Source organism: Brachyistius frenatus, unplaced genomic scaffold, assembly GCF_029030835.1.
Source record: "Brachyistius frenatus isolate BFR_SWC_R1_liver_20210118 unplaced genomic scaffold, ASM2903083v1 Contig_39, whole genome shotgun sequence".
In the NCBI taxonomy this organism is placed as follows: Eukaryota; Metazoa; Chordata; class Actinopteri; family Embiotocidae; genus Brachyistius; species Brachyistius frenatus.
In genome coordinates, this window is record NW_027210638.1 from 999,904 (window position 1) to 1,019,729 (window position 19,826).

The following is a 19,826-nucleotide window of genomic DNA, read 5'->3' on the forward strand; positions in this document are numbered from 1 at the left end:
TTTAGCATAGTCACATGTTTCCCAGAGGACAGTCCTATCCACTTGGGCTGGGAGACTGTCTGTTCACAGGCCCTAGTTAGCTCACAGGGCATCATCAATAGAGACACAGGCAACACTTAACCATAAGCTGACTGGCCTGGGAACAGAGGTGTAACCCTTAGCAAAGTACCAGGATAATGATGAGAAAATGCGACCATGAGAACGTAGTTAACACTGGAGAGGCGGAGGGGCAAAATACTTAACACCAGACTTACACAAAATGTTTAGGTTTCTGTCCAGTTTCCTAGTCAGGCCCTCTGTGCTTTGTTCTCAGTGTGAGAAGAAGAACCGTTTGAGCTAAAATATTTTAACACAAAAGATTTACACACATCCATTGTTAGTATTCTGGTCTGACATAATTAAATAGGACTGCTTCTGTAACATCCAAAATTGTATCCGCATTTAAAGCATAGGTCTAGCTTTATTCTGTATAATTGTTCTCAATACTTTCTTGTACACTTCCCAACTCTGTGGCTCTCAGCCCAACCAGCCCATTTGTTGCTAATAAAGATGACTTTCATACACCTCTAGGTAGGTAGGTAGGTAGGTAGGTAGGTATATACTTTATTAATCCCCGAGGGGAAATTTTTTCGCCACAACAGCATACATACAGGAGCAGTAATAGAAACAATAGAATAAAATAATAATAGAATAGAATAATATAATAGAAAAGCAATAAAATAAAAAATATAAATATAAAATAAAAATGCACAGTACATACAGTATATATACAGTACCTAAATACCTAACACATGTTTCAACACGCAAAGCAATTTTGCTGCACTGATATAAATCTCCAGTTGTGTTCTCATACTTATGCAGGTGTGTCACTGAATTGGGCAACCAGGAGTGGCAGTATTATTTGTTATAGCTTTGACTGTTTCACTCACACAGCAGCTGCAAAAACCCCGCACAAAATCTGGGAGCTGCAACTGAACTGAGAGCAGAGAGAAAGGAAACCAGAGAGGAGCTGCACAGATATAGCGAAGTGGAGAGGGACTGAATGAAAGATAATGTAGAAAATATGCCTACTGTGTACATGTGGGTGCCTTTGTTTAGGGGGCCAGTAACATACTCTTGATTTAGCTGTTCTTGTAAACATGTGATTCATTCAGCAGCACAGAAGTCAATAATTCACAAATACAAGGCTGAGCACACAGTTCAATACTTGCATTAACCTCATCCTCTGAGAAACCCTGCTCCCAGAGGTATTTTTGAACACCTGCCGGGTTTATTATCCTTGAACATCCTTGTTAAAGGTTACTTGGTTCTCTGATTGCTCTTCCACACTGGTTTAAGAACTTTAAGGGCAATGTACCCTTCATACTGGAGCAGGTGTAAATGGCAGCTGCAACATAACTGATCATGTAAGAGTTGCCAAAAATGTAGTCATGCCAGGTTCAACCACTTTTTAACAAGTCATGGTCCAACAACAGTCTAAATTCAGCATTAATTAAATAGTTTGTCCCGTATGTGTGTGTGTACCGGCACCTGGAAGTAATGTCTTACTACTGATGGTGTCTGTAATGCACCCAAAAGCTGTTGGCCAACTTCCATTAAGCATCAAAACCATGAAAAGACAAATATGTTCCTATCAGGTGCTACTAAAACTCTGAAATAACATGCCACTGTATAAACAGGAGAAACACGCAAAGACGACAACAGCCATCAAATAGTTCTGTGTGAAACTCCTTCAAATAAAATATACGAGAATGAGATGCAGTAAAGCTGCCATATCATAAGTCTACCACAGTTATGTGAAGTCATACCAGAGCGAAGCATCGAGCAGATGGTTCATCCGCAAAACAAAAATCAATGGCAAACTTTGTCACCACACAAAGTAAACAACGGTCCTCATCTAAAAGATCATAACTGAAGCCATGTTTTTGTTCACATCCTGTTTAGATGCTTTACTTTAAATAATTTAGTTCAGTCAAGAAGTTTTTTTTTTTTTTTTCCAGGTAAAGTTGCTGTTTCAGCTCAATTTATGGAGGCATCCCATTTTCTTATTGAGGCTTACCTGCAACTCAACTGAAGAATCCAACGTCCAAAACCCATGGAGCGGCTTCTCGTCAACACGCAGCAGCTGTGGTCATCGTTACGCTTGAAAATCCTCAGTCGTCCTCTCTCAAGGTTCGACCATACAAAACACCAACCTGCATAATGTACAGTTTGAATTTCAATTCATGTCAAATTCTTTGAAATATGCATGTAGCTTGCAATTATCTTACAGTTCTTTATAACTCTCATTACCAGTGTCGGGAGTAACAAATGAGCAACAAATTAATGCGTTGCTGGTATTCCAGTACCTTTGGCAATTAATAATAATTAAAAAAAAAAATTAATAATAAAAGCACTTACAATTAATGCGAGCAGACAGCCTACTCCCACGATGTTGTCAAACAACGCATCCTCAATCAAATGCTGTAATGAGCACATGGTTTTGTCGATTTGGTTTGGCTATGTGAATTTCAAACATTGTACTCTCACCCGGTCTTCGGAGTGAAGGATCAGTTGTAACGGGGGAAAAAAAAAAAAATGCATTGACGTTGTATTTTGGACCATCTTGTCAACAGTTTGAATTTAAGACATCAAACTAAGACCTACAATCAGCACCACCAGAAAAGGAGACCTCAAATAAAACCAGGGGAAGGAATCCGCGACGTGCACGCAATTTTGGCGGCAAGGCAGTATTGTACTCAGAAAAGTCAGGCCGCGTCTCCACCGGAGCAGGTCTGCAGGCGCTGGCGGGGGCAACGAGAGGGCAAGGCGGCGGTAGACTTCGTGACACTCGGGAAACCCGCAGGGAGGCCGAGGGGAGACCGATGTTGGGCGAAGGGCCAGCAGACCGGAAATGCAGGTATGCAGGCAACGCTGAAATGATCTCCCTAACTATGAGTTAATTAAAGAAGAGGCGCTCGTGCGATTTCTTTAAAAAAAAATAAAAATAAAAAATAAACAGGATTAGACCGTAGGATTTTTTTTTTTTAATTTATTACCATAATTATAATTATTATTACCTTTTAAAACAGTAATGAAACTTTAACCCTGAAACCTCACACTCCGGTACGGGAGGTGGCGGTATGCACCTATTCAAGTTGGTTGCGATCCGTCAAACTACAGAAGAGAGAGTTCATTAACGCCAGAATTTAAGCATGCTTGCAAAAGTTGAACGCAAAAGTTACTTGCGTAATAAAGACCACAAGCAATGTTCAGTAAGAAAATATACTGACCAGAGAATAACCTCAAAACATAAAATTCTGGTCCTCCGTATCCTTTTTGTGAATGGCAAAATACATCTGTCTTTAATACGTTTTTTTTATTATTATTTTTTTTTATCAACTTTTAAATAGTAAAAGAACAGTGTTTGAGTACCAGTATTTGCTTTGTTTTCTTCCGTATTTCTCTCCTCTTTTTTCCCACTTGACCTCAGAGTAGGGACTGCAGCCGCTTACAGCACCCAACAGGCTATTTTGAAAACTGCAATGCTAACCTTACAATTGAATTTGAATGTTTTCAGACAAATGTATAAACAAAACTTGGGGTTGTTATTATTATCATTGTTGTTATTATTATTATTATTATTAAATGGCGTATCTGGTTGTTCCTGTTTTCTACCTATCTGTCTCCAACCTTGAATCTGCATTCCAAGAAAGCGCTTGTCGCACGTGTCGTGTCCCTAATGAATTATACTCTGGCATTGTTAGTTGTCAACAGTTGTACTATCCACTTTGAAAGGTTTTATCCATTTCATTTTTATTTAATCAGAAATTCCAGTTGATATTCCTTTTAGGTTCACAAAGCACAAAATATTTACTGGACAGAACATGCGTTTAATGTTTTCATTTTTTTTTTGTGCACTTTTATATAGGTTTAGGTTTTTCCCCTTATCTCCCCACTCCTTAGTCTTACCTTGTAAGGCAGTTTCTTCTCTCAAACAACAGGATAAAGTAAGCTTGTTTTTAACCTTAAAACTTGCTTTTTGTCTGAAGACAAAAGGATTCCTTAAGGAGCACCCATAACCAATTAGAGAGCATGGACTTATAATACATCTATACAGCAAATAAAATATTTTCTATACTTGGCAAGGACAAGACACTTACCAATAAAATAAACTACAGACAATAGTCGAAAACCAGTAGCACTGGAGAATCTACATTATGTTAAGGAGTTTTCCATTACAAATTTTAAGCAGCCAGAACTGATCCATTCAACAAGCAGTTTCCTTGTGAAGAAATAAATTATATTCTATCTGCGATTATAATTCTTACTTTCTCCTTTTTCTCATCCATGGTGGCAAAGCTGCAAATAGAATCAGTAAAGGCTCCAATTAGTGCTATCCACACAAATGCCTTTCTGTATTCAAGCCAGTAGGCTGCTTGGATGCATACAGAGAGGCTCCCCCAGTTGTAAACCATTCAAGTCTAATGCAAACTTTGTACTTAGCCATGTGTGCAGAAGTGGAATATCAGTTCAGTTGAAAAGTTATTCCAGCACTCACTCTCATGGTTTAGTCAGCGTTTGGCTCTCGTTTGGAGCAGTTCTGACTTACATACCCTAATTTCCTACTCACTAAGTTTTAAAGACCTAACCCTAGTTGCATAGTCATAGCCACAGAAGTTTTTTTCTGTGTTGATCAACTCAAATTAAAGCTGTCCCTTTGTATTCATTATCTTATTTGAATTTGTATTTGCTGAAGCACAAAGCCTAAAGAACAAAAAATTCAGGACTGTCCAATATTTACTGTCTGGAATGCAAATATCAAACATGTCAGGCAACAAAAAAATGAATTGACCACTGTTTTGAGAATCAATCATTGCAGCAGATACGATAGCATGTTTTCAGGGTTCATGTTTTCCACTCGGACAATTTTCTACTTTTTTTTTGTCATACATAATATTAAACTGATTATTGGACTAATGGTTGATCTGTCACAACTGGGCAGGAGGAAAGACCCAAATGCACGATAAAATGCCACAAAAATTGCAGACTTTACTTACAAATTTAATACAGTAATGGGAAAAAAACATAAGGTCAAAGCATTCAGCACCCACACTCACTGAAAGATGGGCTGGAGGCTGGCAGCAAAGGCAGAACCACTTTTGGTTCTGCCCCACCACCTTTGGCAAAGGGAATGCAGAAGACTGGAGGTCAAGGCTGGCGCCAAACAGCCGGGCACTTGATACTGACACAGGAAGTAGAGGGGCATCAGCACACTTGACTTAACAATCTGGCAATGAGTCTTTAAAAAAGTTAGTATATATACTTGTTAAGGTGATGAACAAGTGACTGCAACTGGGGTGGGTGTTCTCCTGGTTTGTTAACCTGTCTTTCCTTGGTAATGCATGTTTTAATTGTTAGGCCCAATACTTTTTACTTTGTACATGCTTCCATTAGGAGATGTCATCAAGAAGCACTGCATAAAATTCCATTGTTATGCAGATGACACTCAGCTATATCTTTCTATAAAACCAGATGAAACTAATCAGTTAGTAAAACTTGAAGCCTTGTCTAAATGACATATAGGTCTGGATGACCAAAAACTTCCTGCTTCTAAATTCAGACAAAACGGAAGTTATTGTACTTGGTCCTAAACACCTCAGAAACTCTTTCTCTAATCACTTAGTTACCCTAGATGACATTGTCTTGGCCTCCAGCAAAACTGTGAGGAACTTTGGAGTCATCTTTGATGAGGATTTGTCCTTTAGACACCATATAAAGCAAGTCTCCAGGACTGCCCTATTTCATCTACGTAATATTAATAAAATCAGGAAACTCCTTCCTCAGCGTGACGCAGAAAAACTAATTCATGCGTTTGTTATTGTAATTCCTTGTTGTTAAGATGTCCAAATTACTCATTAAAAATCCTGCAGCTGATCCAAAATGCTGCAGCAAGAGTTTTGACGGGATTTAGCAAGAGATCATATTTCTCCAGTTTTAGCTTCTCTTCATTGGCTTCCTGTTAAATCAAGAATAGAATTTAAAATTCTCTTGATGACTTACAAAGCCCTACAGGACCAGGCTCCATCATATCTTAGAGATCTTATAGAACCATATAATCCTAGCAGAGCACTTCGCTCTCAGTACGCTGGTCTGCTTGTGGTTCCTAGAGTTTACAGAAGTAGAATGGGAGGCAGAGCCTTTAGTTTTCAGGCTCATCTCCTGTGGAACCAGCTCCCAGTTTGTGTTCATGGGGCAGAAACCCTCTCAAGCTTTAAGATTAGACTCAAAACTTTCCTTTTTGATAAAGCCTATAGTTAGGGCTGGCTCAGGTAGACCTGAACCAACCCTTAGTTATGCTGTTATAGGCCGAGGCTGCTGGGGGACCTCGTTACACGCTGAGCTTCTTTTCTTTCCTCCTACTCTTTAACTCTCTATAGACTCATACCTCACCATCTTTTTCTCTCCCATAGCTTTTGCTTATTATCTGTTGTCTCCCCATTCAGTTCCCTCGCTCGCGTAGTTTCTATTCTTTCTTTTCCAGATGTCCCGATGTCTCTTGTATCTCTATGCTGACCTTTTCTCTCTCTGCTCTCCTCTCACCCCAACCGGTGGAGGCATATGGCCACCCACCTCTGAGCCTGGTTCTGTTGGAGGTTTCTTCCTTAAAGAGGAGGTTTTTTTCCCCCCTCCTAGCTTATGTGGGAATTGTTGAATTGTTGGGTTTCTCTGCATAATGTTGTAAAGTTCTGCTGTAAGTACTTTGATGTGTTAAGTGCCATGAAATAACCTCTGTTGTGATTTGGCGCTATATAAATAAAATTGAATTGAATTGAATTGAATTAATTACAATACTTTTTTTTGAGGATTTTATATTAAGCGAAATAAGGCAGATCTAGGTTTTGTATGAGCTTTGACGGTAAATCGTCGTGTGTGTGTGTGTGTGTGTGTGTGTGTGTGTGTGTGTGTGTGTGTGTGTGTGTGTGTGTGTGTGTGTGTGTGTGTGTGTGTGTGTGTGTGTGTGTGTGTGTGAGAAACAGAGAGAGCGATGGAGAGGGTCACAGAGAGAGAAAGAAATTGGTACGGCATAGGCTGCATCTTCAGCCAACGGGAGCGGGCATTCCCATGGAGAAGAGACAAAGAGGGGGGAAACGGGCGGAGGTGGGTGGGGGAGTAAAGCGCCGAAGAGTGAGGTGAGGCAGAGCTCATTCAGTGGGATCGTTGAGCTGCGGAGCTCCTCGGATTTTACTGACAGAAAATCCCTCTGTTTGGTCCGTGAAGCGCTCCTGTCCTGGACCGCTGTGCGCTCTGCAGCTCTGAGGCTGACCTTCTTCTGAAGCGGATGCGACAAGACCCTGCAAGGGGACAGCACCAAAAACTTTTTTCATCGTGATTTGCAACAAAGGTAAGATGCTGTTTGGCATTGATTTTTAGCCTGTAAACGGGACACGCAAAGGCTCAGTGGTGGATATGATGAAGGAATGTCTGGCTTGTTTTATTCGTGACTTAATGATTCATTTGTTCTTTATTATCACAAGTTACAGGGAAACCGAAATAACTGATTTAATTGAGAAATAGTGCGTGTGCACGAGTTTCGTGTTTGTAGGTAAACCATTTAAAAATAGGCGCCAAGTTGGAGCACCGGTTTGCAGCTTTCCTTTTAAATAAACCTCCGATTACTTTTTCTTTTTCTTTTTAAGAAAACCAGACACTCGATAGTCATACTGACAACCTGCAGTGAAAAGTCCCGGTGCGCCGACCGTCAACAATATGAGCTGCACATTACGCTACACGAATGAACAAAAGGGCTGAATTTATTCTCACTCCAATTCGGATTTCGCAAATTGCACACATAGGCGTGCAGGCGCTGAGTAATAATCGACTGCATGTGCTTTGGATAAATGATCCTTTATTTCTTGTCAGTCAAAACCAAAGTAAAATTTTTTTTTTGTAAAGCATATTTGTCCACATTTGATGAGATTGCACCTCGGCCAACACCAACACATGCTGGAGATATAACGACTGAGACAAACCCTTGTCTTTATTCGCTGGAGATTTTAATCATGCCAAAAGCTGATTTCTCTGAAATAAACCAAAAGACTTACGCTTGTCTTGCTTCCGGCAAGGTTTGTGCAAGGTTTGCCTTCTTAGTCAGATCAAGTCCTGTGCTGTTTGAAAAGAAAGTTGTTTTGAGCTGAATTCATGGAACAACTGAATTCATTTCAAAGTTGTAGCTTGGAAATTTTATATAAATAGGCTAAAATCTTGTCGGACACCAGGTGTGACTGCACGTTTATGTTAATTGGTTAACATTTACAGGTGACTTTGATGAGGAGTTAGTCAACAAGTTGTATCTTAAATTGCAGCTCTAGATGATAGAGCTCTCTCAGAGATCTCAAATATAGAGTGTAGAGTGTTTACGCAGGCTGTGTAAATTTATTTGCCCTGTGAAGGTAACATGTGTTGTGATTTGCAGAAGCCTATTTCTTATCTGTAATCTACCCTTAGGAGTTGTTTGCTTGCATTTTGCCTTTACAAAATGACCATTTTGGAATTCTATGTTTTTGTTGCTGTACGAAGATAGCTTGGGAAGCGTTTTATTTTTACACAGAACGAGTCAAAGCTACTGAAAAGAGACATAGAATGCGTTTTACCTTACTAACGCCACCCATCTCTTGAGCCAATCGTCGCAGGCCTTTCCCTCTTTCATATTAAAACGCATGCACGCGGGCGCAGGGGCTCACACAAACAGAAACACAGTTTTCCAATAGCACCATCAATGTCACCATGGAAACCAACTCTCTTGGCTCCCTCAGTTGATCGCCTTCTGCATTACTCTTGGCTTGTCTTGAAAACGTGTACACGGTGTGTTTGTGGATGCTTCTGTCAACAGGATGTTGATGGATGAAACCTGGTGCACACACAGAGATGATGTGTATGTTGGATTTTAATGGGAATTTCATCATCCACTGGTGGTCTTAGTGTGAGCAACTGCCTGTAGCATGTGCGGTGTGTCGCAGGGATGGGATCTGAAGAGGCCTTGGCCTTCAGTGTAATTGCTGGGAGAATCTGTAAAGGAAAGTGTCCATGCAGCTAATGCATTTTGTCCTTTTGCCAGAGGCTGCTCTCCAAACTACTGCACTGTGGCATTTGCTGCCTTACATGAATGAGTATAACAGACATTCAAGGCAAGCTCACATGCTGAAAGGCAGGATGCTTCATTTTATATATAATCATGTAGATTCATGTTCAGAATCTGTATGGGAGTGGTTTTTTTTTTTAAACGTACAAGCATTTGTGTTTATCATGTAAGGGCATGTTGTGAAATACAGCCATAACAACCCATTCACATAAATGACAATACACATTCACATCAATAGGAGTCTGTTTGGGCTCATATGAAGACATTTAGCAACCATTCACATGGAGGATCATTAGTGTAAGGGACTTTTATCTGGGATTGCTCCCCAGATTAATCCATTTTACCTGCATTTGTTAGAAAAAAAATTGAAAAGAAAACCAATTTTTTTCTTGGGTATTTATGATTTCTTACACCATGTCATAGGAAATACATTTTCTTTTCTATTTTATGTAGTTATCAACTCAGAATTATTGAGTGCTGTCTGAATAGACTGAATGTATCAAAAATAAATACAGCATTATAGAGTATTTTTCCTGGACCACTTTAAATGCATTTTCAAATATAATTAGTCATAACTTTCAAGTCTGTCAATAATGAAATGCCTGTTTAAACAGGCCATAAATCAAATGTCAAATGTCTAAATTACATTAATCTTTGACTGTCTTTATTATAATAATCATAGCAAAGTGTGAGTTCAATGTAGAATATTGGAAGTAACAACCCTTCTGAGCATTAATGTATCTGAGTCACGTACGCATACACACACAGAGACAACATACAGAGATATACACACACACAGGAAAGACAAGACACTGCAACATCCCTGGAAGTGAAACGAGTCAAAATATTATTTTCAGAATTTGTTATTGTAACCATCTGTGAGGATGTTACTTTAATTAGGGTAGACAACCATCAGGGTACTCACGGCAGGGTAAATGTTTAAATGAAGACACACACACACAGGGGGAGGGTAGTCGTGGATATGCATGCCAGGGGTGAAAAATATGGAGAGGAAAAGGAATTAATTGTCGTCTGTCAAAAATCGATATGCTGATAACTGATATCTTCTTCACTGTGCTCTTCAGTGGAAATGTAATATTACCAATTGATTTCAACAGTTATATGGATTGATTGTATTGATCTGTTGTGTTTGAGAGTTATTAGACGAAAAATCCACTGCATGGGTTTGTCTGGGATAAGTATATATGACTGGGAACGGTAGACCAGATGGCAAATGAGCCATCACCAGTAAGCAGGCATTAGCTGATTAAAAGAAAATTGCATTTTCACTGCGCAGTAAGATGGAAGATTAATTGACTCCTATGGGATGTTCATATGTTCACATGTGATGAAATGAATGTGATAATATGGTCCTGTAAGAACTTGTCATATATATGTTGTTTAATTGTACACCTGACAATTATGGTTAACGCTGTTTTTCAGTGTCTTCATTTTCTATACACTGCTGCATAATGTTCTTTAATGCAGTTTTTTTGCTTAGAAAAACAATAAAATCCAAGAAGAATGTGGAAACACTTTAGTTACTGCCAGACAAACTGAAATTGTACACTACCAGAAGTGTGAGATAGAGTGGGAGAGAGTGATTATGTGGGAGTGACAGAGAGAGAAAGAAATGGGGAGGACAGACAGTAAAATATAGAAGTCTTTTTTGTTGTTGTAAATAGATAAATGATGAGAGGATGGTGTGAGTGAGGAAGGGAGAGGGTGGTTGTTTTTTTCTCCTCCTGGAGACACAGCTCTGCCCATACATGAGGAAATAAAAGAGCAGCACAAGCTGCTACCTGTCTGTGGTTGGCCAAGTCAGACCTGTCCTCCCCACTTCTGCCGAGGCGGCAGAAGGAGTGAGAGAAAGTGTGATAAAAAAAAAAAAGGATGTGGGAAAAAAAGGATGTGGGAAAAGAAACTGGGAAAAGTGAAGGAATGAAAGAAAACGGAACACGAGAGTAAAACTAGAAAAAAAAAAAAAAAAAAAAAGGAAGGAGAGGAAACAGGTGAAATGGACACTAGACCAGAGCAGGGGGACATCTACAGAGATGTGTGTTTATGTGCGTGTGGTTGTGTGTCTCCATTCATGGAGCTTCTCTGGGGTCTTGCTGGCAGTCTGTGGCATCTAGTGCTTGAGTAATCCTCCTGGGAACACGCTGAAGCTGCCAAAGTGCCATCCAGCTCCTCTTTTCACTCGTTACCACCCTCATGCTTGTCTATCTCTGTCTCTTTTTCTCCATACTCCTCTTTTTCTACACTTAGCCGTTCCTTTCATTTCAGTCCTACCTAATTAACTTCATATCATTCAATTTCATTTGTTTCTGTACTGGAGTATTCCTGTATTAATTTACCCACTCTTTCCATCCTGGGCCTTGAATTGTGATTGGTCTCCTTTTCATCCCTGGATTCAGGTTGTGAATCTTCCCAATATGGGGAGGAAGGGATCCATGCTCCCTTTTTTTGTTTTTGCTCTTGTAGTCCTGCCTATAGAATCAGTGTTTCGTTTTTCAGAGAGCTGAACAGAGTGAGGCCTTTCCCATGGGTTGACCAAACAAAGAGCCTGGCTCCCTTCCCTTCTGTATGACTGCACAGGAACAGAAACACAGGCATTCACTAGTGAGACTGCTGCTGGGCGGCAAAACGATAGATCTCTGCTGACCATGGTTGAGGGGACTTCTTCAGTTTCGCTATGAGACAGCAGTATAAACTGCCCATACAAATGGTGCTGATGTATCAAGGAAGAAACATAACCACCAAAGTGGAGCCATGTGTGATGAGCAATTTATGAAGTATTAGTGGCCTTTTAGAAGCAGTTTATTTGTAAAACCATGTATGTAGAAAAGATTATCTCCGTTTTCATTTCCGTTCAACTTCGAATTGGTCTGATAGTTATCGTGTACAGTGGAAATTGACCCTATTGCTCTCACAGTGCAGGTAAAGAAAGCCACCTTAGATCTGTCATACAACAATACAGTGAAAACAGGTGCACATTTCATTAATTGTACTGCCGTTACAGCAAATGTTATTGGGAACTTGCCTTGATGAGATCAAAGAGCAGGACAGAGCAGACAAAATGCCATGAAACCTAAATATATGCGACGATAAATAATGACAAAGTCAACAATACAATCTTAAATCTTGATGTCATCCGATGTAATTTCAGCCTTCCACTAGTTTTAGTGTATCATTTGTAGAACTTTATTATAATATTTATGAGCACAGCCTGTGACTACACGTGGCCTTGTGAATCAAACACACAGACCATCTGGTGCACACAGGTCAAAAGTCATGTACTGATAGCCTGCCAGTTCAGGAAGCTGAGAGAATACCCACCTGTCGGCCAACACACCCTGATATTCACAGAAATATACAAAACTTCATCTGTCTGATAGTCACCTTATCTGCTCCAATTTATATGAGTAAATCTATTTTCAGATTCTCAGAATTAATAAGGGACATTATCATACTAGCTAGGGGTGCCCAGAGGGGATTGAGTCAGTGTTAACTGTTACAGTGAGGGCATCATCCCACCCATCCCTTCACCACTGTTACGGTCATGCTCCTCCTCCTCCTCCTCCTCTTCCTCCTCCTCCCTGAAAACCCCAAACCACCCACATCCCATTGGCACCTGTTACATTGGAATTCAGGTCAGCAGGGGGAGTCACGAAATTGCTCTGGGAGGGATTGGTAAAGGGAAGAGGAGGCAGGACAGGGGGGGTCTAATTCTTTTTGTCTTTTCCCCTGGCACCAAAGACCATGCCACTCTGAACAACCAGCCCATTGAGTAGCAACAAAGGAATCATAATTAAAGCACATTAAGTGATTTGTTCAAAACAAATAAAAGAGTTCATCTGAACAACTGTCACAAGATTCAGTCTGACAGATTCACACTGATTATCAGATGGAGCTACCTTTGGTTTACGCCAGGGCTCTGCGAACTTTATCTCTGATGTCTTTATGTCTCACAAGCAGAAGTATCTTAACATAAAACATAAATACTTCACATTCACTCCCAGTAATAAAAATATTCAATGAAACTGTTTGTCACTTCAGAAAGAGGTCCACGTGACTTCACAGAGAAAAGGGACAAAAGGACATTCATAATAATTAAAAATACGTCATTAACAAACAAACGTTTTTTTAAACTTCTTGTGAACTTTTTGCAAATTTCAATGTATCCTGAAAGAGATTCTTTAATTGCTTTTCTCCTCATGTCCTTCTTTTCCGGAGTTAAGCTTTTATAGCAGTTTAATAATGAAGATAATGGCAGGATCAGTGAAATGGAAATAAGGAGAACAAGGTGAATAGAAGAAAGGGATTAATGAGGCCCAGAGTTTCCATTTGGTGACTATAATGTGGCTAGATATCATTTCCACATTTGAACCTCCTGCCATCAGAGGAAGTCTAAATTGACTGGGAACACAGAAAGAAATTATGCAAAAAAGTTACAATTTAAATAAAACTAGTGTTATTGCCCACTTCACCCACTACCCTTCCCAGTGTCACCCACCTTCCTCTTCCTTTGCCCCTTTTTACTATTCCACAAATCCTCAATTAAGTGCGTAATGGGCCTCAGAGGCAGGTTTGTGTGCTTCTTTGTTCAGCATTGGGGGGATCGGCCGGCGTTAATGTTCCTCTTGAGTATGTAAATAGCCTGAGCTGTGGGAGCGCAAAGTAGAGCTGCCACTTGTCCGCTTAATCGCAGAGAGCTCCATCACTTTCAGACATTCTCGGGAGCCAAATCAGGACATGCATGAGAACTTCAGCGCCAAATACAATGCCCACACTTGGAGGAGTAACCTCAGCACCCATGTCCACCTCCCACTTCTTCCGGAATAAGCCCTTTTTTTTTTCCTCTCTCTCTCTCTCTCTCTCTCTCTCTCTCTCTCTCTCTCTCTCTCTCTTCTGATCCCCTCAGGACCCGTTACCCTCACCCTTTTCTACCCTCTTCTCCCCCAACACTGGCAGTGGCCCTCACCCCTCCTACTCACACAGATCCCTGACCAATCCTCCCTCTGCATGTGTGCTGCTCCCCACTGCTCAGCCTATCCCATCCTGAGGAGCTCCAGTTGATGGACCCTGCAGTCTAGTTTTGTTTACCTCACCCACTTGTCCAGCGGAACACACAACAATCTCGTTCATCGCCTGTTTGTCAGCCCGCTTTTCAGAGCTAAAAAGGAGAAAGGGGGGGGGGGGGTGGCAGGGTGGGGGGGGGGGTTACAAAAACAAAAACGGAGGAAACAATTAAGTTGCCCCTCCTCCCCATGAACCCTGTACTAGCGGTTTCCCAGCTCCAGATTCTGTGAACTAACTTGGAGGCCTGTAAAGTGGCCCATTATTCTCGTGGGGATGGCGTGTTCCAAGAGCGGCTTGCCTCAATTGCTGATGAACACAGAGAGGGTTTTGTTAGAGGGTTTTGGCTCACCACATTATGCACTGGTTAATTAGGAACTCTATCTATCTATATATCTATCTATCTAGACATGTAGACAGATAGATACCTTAAAATGAACTATGGCTGTGCATCTAAAAAAGACAAAAAATAATCATGATCAATATTATGTACTCAAATTAAATTAATTAAGATTTATCTGGTGTATTAAAATCAGTTCTACATTGACATCACTGGAAATCCTGAGCTTTCTCTTACAGTACGAGGATTACAGTGAAACCAGGATTTTGTGGAATTTGTATGCCTTAAATGTCGACTGAGGGGGTTTTCTATCCTCTGAGCAGTCTAAGATGTGTGCGCTCTGGGGATTTGGCTGCGACTGGGATGAAACAGCAGAAATGTGTTGAAAATGCTTTTGACCAGGGCTTCTGATTATGATCGACTGTGACCATACGCAGGCTGTCATAATTAGGCGTTGAAAAAAGCCTGTGCTAGCGTGCTCACTCTCTATGGCATTCCTGGGACTGTAGAAATATTTACGTAGTTTAACAAAGTGTGCAGCGAATAATCACGTGGAAAGAAAAACAATGAAGTGAGCAGCCGCAAGGGTCTCCCTGTGGTGTGTCACCTGTAACAACAATTAGTAGGCAGTAGTTAACTTTTTATTTTCCCAGTATTTCAGGGTTATGAGAAAAAGGACTCCTGGTTTGTGTGCGTAGATGTGGTTCTGAAAGAACAGTGTTAGTGAAGTGGTCCTGAAAGGAAAGCAGGCTTGCACAGTGCAGGGGCCTCAAGACAAGTCATACTTAAGCTGACAGCCTGCAGTTTGGCTTTTCCAAATGGAATCCAGGCATATTTCTATTTTCTATTCTATCTTTATCATTGGAGATGTATTTAATATTTTCACGTCATTGACTGATTGATTTTGTCAATTAAAAGTCAGCCAACAAGCATGTTCATGCCAGGTTTCTATACTTCACAGGTTTTGTTGGGATCCAAAATGCTCCAGTGCATGAAAACAGGTCCAAACACAGTTCAAGATACCTGCCTCTGCTCAAAATGTTTTGTCTGTCAGACATGTACAACAACACCCGGTGATACGGCTTGTTGTGATAGCAACGATAATGTTGGGTATGTGTTTGAGAAAGGCTAAAGAACAGGCAGAAAGAAAAGGATGGAGAGAAATTGTGTGTGAGAGAGTGTGTGTAATGAGCAGGAGAGATGCATACTGTACACACAACGAGACAACGAAAGTGAGAGACTGACAGCCCGGTCACACTTCCCTGCTTTCCTGATATGCTTCCACATTGTATTCTAGTTATCCTTGATGATGTGTGTTTTCCTCAGTACAGATACACAGACAAAGAGTGTTCTAATTAAAAAAGAAAAACACAATGAATGCAGAGAACACTGCATGTTCAACTAATAATCACACCTTATAGAAATGTGTGTGCACTAACATCAGCATATAGGCCATGTCTACATATGTCTCAGGCTATATTTACAGAAATAAGCATAGCATGTCATCCAGCCAGTAGATACCATATGGCACATATCCAAGAAGCACAGGACTATATCAAACCAAGCAATAGTACATACATGAGTTGTTCTGGATGTCAGAGGAATTTCTGTTGGCTGTGTAGATTATAGCCAGTGTAGTTTGCAACACTAGCTGGAACATCTAAAGTATATAGCAGGTATACTTTTAGCACTTTTGTCTGTGGTCAACATGTTCTCACTTCAAAATTTGCAAATTATGGCATTACTATATTTAAAGCCTATTTTCATATTGACTTGTATTTTTCTAGAAATTATTGAACATACCTTATAATCACTGAAAAATGTACTCTCACTATTAGCCCTCATCAAGAGTGGGTGAGTAATGTACTATTATAGGTATATGTGTTGGTCAGGCTTTGATGGCTAGTGTAATGAGCTGTGTGAGTGTGTGTGAGTGAGTGAGTGTGTGTGTGTGTGTGTGTGTGTGTGTGTGTGTGTGTGTGTGTGTGTGTGTGTGTGTGTGTGTGTGTGTGTGTGTGTGTGTGTGTGTGTGTGTGTGTGTGTGTGTGTGTGTGCGTGTGCGTGTGTGTGTGTGTGTGAGCTGGAATGCCCTTTCTGTCAACACTGCAGGGTGGTGTGAGGAGAGCAGGGCATGGCTACTGCTTCAGGCTGTGCTCAGTCCCTACAGACTTCAGTGTTTAATAGTGAGAGAACATCCATCCTACTTTGTCCTCTTATTGGCAAATCCTGAAAGAGACTGTAACCCCCTATCACCTCAACACGCATACCATGGGACTGAACCAGCAGAGATTTATGATCACAGATGACAGTGCAATATTTTATGTGTACACGTGTCTGGCTTTTGTATTTCCGACTGCTCAAACATGAGGAGGGGTGGGTGCACTGTGACACGAAGTGCATTGTATCTCGTATTTAAATTTGAGTGTCTCAGGTGAGTCTAGTGATGTATGAAATGTGATTTGTGCCGTAATCCCATTTCACAGGGACAGCTGCCCTACACAGATGTCTGCTCTTCATGTAGCCACAGATAACCTGATAAATTAGAAGCTCATCATTTACAGTAAATGTACATACATGCTCATTCTCCACTTCAGCTGATTGCTTTAATCAAACCTTCATCCAACCCTCTCTCTCCACCCTCCCTTATTTTCTCATCTGTTTGCGATTCAATTCCTTTGTCTCCATCTTTACCTTCATCAGCCACACCTTCTCTTTTCCGCCCTCCCCCTTTTTATGTTACACCCTTCCCCCATACGTAATTACTCATCTATCTTTCTATTGCATTGTTGCCGTTTCACCACTCCCACCTTCCCTGTCATCCCCCTCTCACCAATGTAGCGGGTATACCATAGTGGTAGTTATAGTAGGGGGTGGGGGTGGTCCTGCCTTACGGGCTGATTTAATGAGCTCCTATGGGGATCGGACCAAAGCCATCAAAAGCTGTGAGCTGCTATATAGTAAATGCAGTTAAACAGATGTGCCTCTGCTAATGATAGTACTGTAGCATTGCTTCATATGCAGCCAGCATGAACACAAGAGCGACTATAGGAAGACACAGATGAGAGATCAGTGTGTCTGCAATAGGTTTGTAACCCATCATCTGATAGAGGAGGTTCAGAGAGGTACAGTGGGGAAATCTCACATTACTATGGATGATCTTCTTTTCTCTACTGACCTTTCATCTATGCAGCTGTAGGCAAGTGATGGGGGCTGGGGATGGGGCATACTGGACAAGCAGTAACAAAATCCTTTAGCAGCAGCTTAGAAGGACCTAGCTGAAAACAATGCATTACAGTTAAGACTCTTAAAAACATGACAGAGGAAAGGAAAAGGGTTCAAGAAGCAGAGATATGGAATATGTCAGAGGTTTGAGATAAGCTTTTGTTGAGATGTCTTCCTTTTTTATTCGCAGCAAAGAAAAAAAAGAGGAGATTTTAAGTTTTCGGAAGTAATGGTTAAATTAGATGCCATCAAACGAAAGTTTCTTAGATACTATCCAGAAGAATTTGAATCACCTTATTCAGTCATGTGACAAAACCACGCCCCGGCATAATGGGCTGTCAGAACATAATTGCAGTGTGACTGGTCACATCTGAGAGACTTATGCAGATACAACAGTAGCCTCAGGATTCACAGAGACTCTCTAATGACCGCCTCATTATGGACACAAAGCATCCTGCCAAACAAAGGGAAACCTGAGAGGATGCTGACAGACAGGCACGTACGTACAGTATGGTTCATTTATGCATTATCAGAATGCTGATCCACTCTAATAGTAAAATATAATGGTAAAAAGGGAAAATGTGAAAAACTGAGGTTAACAGCGATTGCATTCAAGGCATGAAGAATTTTGCAAATTAGTGCTTATCAACAGCAGTAACTGCAGAGGAGATTGGGGGTCATTAGACTTATAGAAAAACACAAAAAGTTGAGCAAACAAGAAAGTTTGGGCTTTCTCCTAGTGTAAGGATTGATGTGAAAACTTTTACTTTATCTGTCTGCAGTTTGTAGAATAGCATTACAAGCTAATAAAAGCAGCTCCTTCAGAGTTTATAGTCACTGACCATGGTACTGAATACCTGCCTTGCACCCATGTCTATCTGGAAGGCTTAGCCTTTCAAGAACAGACTGCCCACATGTTTTCAAGGATGGCCCTTTACTGTCACAGTCACTAAAGATCATGTATTAAATGGGACTATAGTAGATGGTCAGAATGAAGTATTACAGCTGTTAGAGCAATAAAAATGCCCACATGTAGAATTTAAAGGCGCAATTTGCTTGTAAGATATGTTTGGTGAGCATCTTTACCCATCTAAGCATTGATTAAACTATCAATTAAAAATACTGTCCTTGTAAACATATACCACCAAAAAAAGAGTGTTTTCCACAGAATAACCAAACTCTACACTATATTACCAAAAGCACACTTTTAATATTTGCTTTGTTTTAACACATAATGGTAAAGGTCTGATCTAAACTAGTACTAATGCAACTTTACAAATGTAGTAAAGTGGGACGATAAATTGACACTATTGCTTGGTGTTCTAGGTTCTTGTTCTTTAGAATGTGATTAGATATTTAATTCAGTGCAACAACAGTGAGTGGCACCGTGGAACTGACTTGAGTGAATATCATAAAAGATCTGCTTCATTCACTGTGCAGTTCCCTTGACTCCGTGCCAGTCTTTGATCAGAATGTATTATCATTGCAGGGTTCACTTGGAAGTGAACCTCAGCTTTGAAGTTAACAAATGAGCACCTACTCTCTTAAATTAACCAAATGTAGAGGATAAAGGTTTGGTTTCACCAACACAGTACTCTGCAATATTCAGTATGGGAACATAAAGGATCATCAGTAAAGTGTGTTGTGTGCTCTGGATGAGTAGATTGAGAGCTAAATGAGACATAAATAAATGCAGACAATGGACTCACCCAAATACCCAGTAAATTATTATTTTGTAGATCAGGTTAGGATATGAAACCCTTGTTAGATGTTGCTGAAACAGAAAAAAAACAAGTTTTCCATCTTTATTTATTAGTCTCCAAGGAATAAACCAACTGAAAACACTGTCTTAATGTGGGCAGTCACTGGAGAAAAGTATTCTGAGGATAAAGGAATAGCAAAGTCTCAGTGGTTGATTGGTTGTCCCTACAAATGTTTTTTTAAAGGCAACTTCTCCTGATGGGAATTTTTTTTTCTGCTCAGGACATCTCCCTTGCATCTCCCTTTTGATCAGTCAATATATTCATCCCAACAGCCATCAAGGGATACATAATTGAGAGGTGT

General features: G+C 40.5%; 1 protein-coding gene across 1 annotated transcript in view; it reads left to right on the top strand.

Moving 5' to 3' along the window:
• Window positions 1-7,163: 7,163 nt before the first annotated feature.
• LOC138622826 (excitatory amino acid transporter 2-like) overlaps window positions 7,164-19,826 on the top strand; it is a 29,846-nt gene continuing 17,183 nt past the window's right edge. The window contains exon 1 of the mRNA XM_069701911.1: window positions 7,164-7,384. The gene's annotated coding sequence lies outside the window, so the exon portion shown is untranslated. The remainder of the gene's footprint in view (window positions 7,385-19,826) is intronic.